Source organism: Pygoscelis adeliae, unplaced genomic scaffold (assembly GCF_000699105.1).
Source record: "Pygoscelis adeliae isolate BGI_AS28 unplaced genomic scaffold, ASM69910v1 Scaffold349, whole genome shotgun sequence".
Lineage (NCBI taxonomy): Eukaryota > Metazoa > Chordata > Aves > Sphenisciformes > Spheniscidae > Pygoscelis > Pygoscelis adeliae.
This window is the reverse complement of record NW_008825608.1, coordinates 444899-449332: the sequence shown is the minus strand read 5'-3', so window position 1 is coordinate 449332 and position 4434 is coordinate 444899.

Here is a 4434-nt window from a genome sequence, read left to right as displayed (position 1 = left end):
TGTGGCCGCTGCTGCTGCCGCTGCTGCAACTGGGGCTGGGGACTGAGCAGTCAGTGCTTATGGCCGGCGCGGCACCGCGGGGCTCTGTGACCTCACAGCCCCGCTGTGACCTCACGGCCGGGCCGAGGCTGCGTGGGGACGGCTCTCGGGGTGCTCGTGGAGAGCCGCTGGCGCACAGCCGGGGGAGCTGCCCTCCCGGGGAGGGGAGCGCGTCCCGCCGGGCAGCTCTGTCCAAGGGCTGGGACACAGTCCCACCGGGGGCTGAGCCCACAGCTCTGCTCTGCTTCCCGGGCACCGTCACGGGGGCAGCGAGGAGCTCACAGTCCCCCAGAACAACGGGAAACCACAGCCAAGGGATTTCTGACCTCCTCGGGTGCTGTTAGCCACAGCTCATGAGGCTGAAGCGTGAGTGATTTCAGTCTCGCGGCAAGTGCAAGATCCCCTCCTGTAGGCAGCTTCCAGGCTGGAGCCCAGTTTGGCGCCTTGGGGCACCCCAGGGCTAACGAGCCACTTTCCTTTTGCGGGAAAGATGAAGCCTTTACTTTTCCATTTCTTCTTCTTGTGAAATTTGAGGGAATACTTTCCGTCAGGGTCCTCAGAGAGCAAAGTCAGTCAATAAAACAGAAAAAATATTCCCTTAAGTTATTTGACGCGCAAAAGGAAACCTCGAGAGAGCACACGGTGGGTGGATGCTGCCTGACCAACCTAGTGGCCGCCTATGATGGAGTGACTACATCCGTGGATCTGATGTCCTACAGGACCAGTCCTGAGACATTTGTTTTCAGTCTGATGAATATTCCCTTCTAAGCAAATACAGAATTTTAGAAAACAAACTAAGATCCCTACTTCAGGCTTCATACTCTTCAGTGAGTGCCTGTAAAGGGTCATTCTCTCAGCCAAAACAAGAGATATTAAAATATGAACGTATCAAAAAAAAGAGCCTACCATTCTGAAGGAGACACATGAGACATTAGTTGAGTATTTGATGCTGAAAGCTTAGGTAGAAGATAAGACCCAACGGTAGGGCATGGGATCAGAGGGAATTTCGTGAAACAGGTATTTCTTAAGCCATGCAACAGCAAACATCATCTGGAGTTTTTCTTAGTTACCACATCTAGCAGTGAGGAAATTCACCATGGCAGCAGTTTTGCATCTAAGAAAGCAGAAGAAAGGCACAGTATTAGAGATGTCTCTTTCTGTGCAGCTATGACTTAGAAATGTGAGAAAGTGTATCATCACAGACCTTCGTGGCAGCTTGTCCTCACTGCCCGACAGGACAGCCTCCGCTGGAAATATCACAGCAGACACACAGCAGCAAACGCCATCCTGCCAAAACCCTGCAGTGAACCAGGGACAGGCTGCCACGGCAGGTTGGAACATGCGAAACGCTGCCGAGCGTCAGCAGTTCCTACTATCACAACACAACACGACGGAGCTGGCAGCATCCCCGGCCTGGCTAAGTACAGCAGAGGATGACTGAGAGCAGGGAGGGGCGTCCACACTACCCCTGGTTTCTGGGGTTTCCCTGTTGTTGCCTTGGAGGAGTTCCTACCGCCACTTTTGCATTTCCTAGAGCTTTACTACAAGATCACAGATCCTCTGAACTGTCACGGGCAACACACTGGTGATGCAGGAGAGAGCAGGGAAGAGACCAACCCTCTTCCCAGCATCTTCTGGAGGAGAATAAACTAGGACTGACCTATTGCAAGCAGTGGTAGGAATAGATTTCTTCACGGGAGGCAATAAAACAACCTATTTGTTTCTTTTTTTTCTTACCTTAAACCCACAGCTTCTATGCTCTCTCTGCCAGTCAGGGACACGTGCCAGCTGCGGCATACTGCTAAATTATGAACACCAGTTTCCAGTGCAGCCTCAGGCTCTGGACTAATCCCTGAAAGGGTCTACGCCAATATAGCTATTTTACAAGTACACTTTTAGTAATAAAGGTATTTCACATTGAACCAAAACTGAGAAATCTAATGCCCGTATCTGACTTGCAGAGGATCTATTCAGTTCCAGTAAGGCAGGCCCAAGAAAACACGTGCGGACGTTGTCCATTTACCCTTTAAACTGGCTCAAAATGGCACTTAATCTAAAACCAAACAAGCCACCACCAAGAAACCACCAAAAACCCAACAAAAACAAAAATGAGAGAAACATTAACATCACTGGCACAACCCCAGCCTGTACTTCCTGACTTGATCTACCATAGCGGGCACTAATATGGCCACATTTCTCAGCAAAATAAACATTGGCCCATTTTCCTCCCCTGCCTCAATAAAGTCAGTACGGTCTTTTAAGATGACATACGACCATTTACCGGGAGAGCAGAGATCCAGTATCTCTCTACATCCTCACCTTACCTAACTGTTAATAGACCTGAAATAAAAAGCCACATCAAACTACTCCTTTGTCTGTCAGCCAGAACACGTTTTCGGACAAACCTTTTATTTGACATACCCTGCACACCACAAAATGAAGTAATATACAGAGTATTGCCCTGAGGTCTCAAAACACCTTTGCTGACCTTGTCCTTGAGTTCTTGAAGAGATGCTCCGATTATGCCCACTTCAAAGGTCAGGCAGGGACAGATAATGGATCTAAACAGCCTGACTCCAAAGTCTCAAAAGGAAAAATCCACCCTGAGGGCAAATAAGCTGGGTGAAAAAATTCCATTGCTAAGAAGGGTTTCACATCTCAAAAATTAGTAGGTGGCAAGCTCTCAGTTTAAGTATTTCAATGAATATTTTGTCATAGCATATAAAGATTTTTTCCAGGGTTTGACTTAATTTGCCAAAACAATAATTACCTTTTGTACTTTTATACATCCATTAAGGAGAATTTGACCCATGTTACTCAAAATCTACTTTTTTTCATAAGAACTGATTTATATTATATTGGACAAGTGAAAAATTATATGGTTCTACTGCAATATTAATGTCAAGTCCAAAATTCAACTCACGTTGGCGATTCCCACTATTGCAGGTAGCATCAGCCAGCTCTGACACCGACTGTGTGCCGGGCATTCAGTGCTGTGTTTGGGCCCATATTTAAATAGTGAAGGACTCGATGCTGTATTTTGTAAAAATAACCGAATGCAGGCAATCGAGTTAACTCCATAAACAGTCGCACCATGCGACTGTTATCTGTCCCTGCCTGCTCCATCCAAGTGATGTGGCCTTTGTACCATCATAAGGGTTAGCCGATGCCAGCTAAGAATTAATAAATTGCATACTGGACTTCCATAAGATTAAAGAAAAAATGGTGAGTGTCCTTATATTGCAATTTATGCTACCAGTTTCACTGATAATTGTAATAGCATTTGCATGCAGGTAGTAACTGGCTTCCAATGACTGAAATGGTAAAGACAATGAATGAAGAAATACCATACTTTGAAGCAGATAAATAGCTCTACTTCAGGAAAGATAATGTATTCAATACCAAACAGTGAATAGATAACTTTTTATTTGTGAGAGCACTTTCTATTTCTATACTATTTGCACTTAGGAACTGAACGACATTCACTATCAATATATTTTTTTGCTGACTTCAGGCATCTTTTGATCAAAGTACTTGGATTACAGCATGTATCCAAATATCTCAAATACTACAACAGTTAACGTAATAAGAAAACCACTTTTCAGTACGTTACCACATTTACTGTCAAGGTGAATAAAGTGAGGCCAGTTAATGTAAAATGCCTGCACAATGACCACAGCAAATCACGACCAAAAGGAGGATGGAGCCGAGGTGTGCTGTCCCCGTGGCCTAAGCAGCCAGAGATCCTCCTTCAACCCTGGCTGCATTGCAGCCCCACTGAGCACCGAGAAAAGGGTTCTACTGAGAGGAAACAAACTTACTCCGTATCAAGATACTAATTTAGAGTGCAAAAAAGTCAAAGGGAATGTTCTACACAATAACATGAAACCCAAAAAGCATTCAGTGTTGGCAGTGACACCAGCTGACTGCAATACACGTTGAAAATAACACCCTACTTCCCACGCAGGGTTTCCACACACTCCTATTGATACTCCTATTGTTACACCCATCTCAGTTACAGAGCACACCTTCTTCCAGTATCCTCTGCCAGTCTGCACCACGCAACACAACTCAGGACACAAAGGTTATGGAAAAAGGAGAAGGACTAGAGATAAGAACAGCGACAGGCTCTGGTGAAACAACAGGGATTACAAATTATTTTCTAAACGTACCGGTGACTAGAAAACTCTTGCTACGCTATGATCAGACTCAACATTCAAGCAGGCATTTTGTCTTCAATTCCTAGCATAGCGTCCCCCATTTACTCCTCTTGCTTTCTCTGGGAAAGGTCCTGAATCAGAAAGATGGGGGAAAAAAACAACTCTCCTTAACTACTAGCCTGAAGCCTGCTGGCTTCACTCCTAATTTCTAGCTAATTGACAGCAGTTCACTACA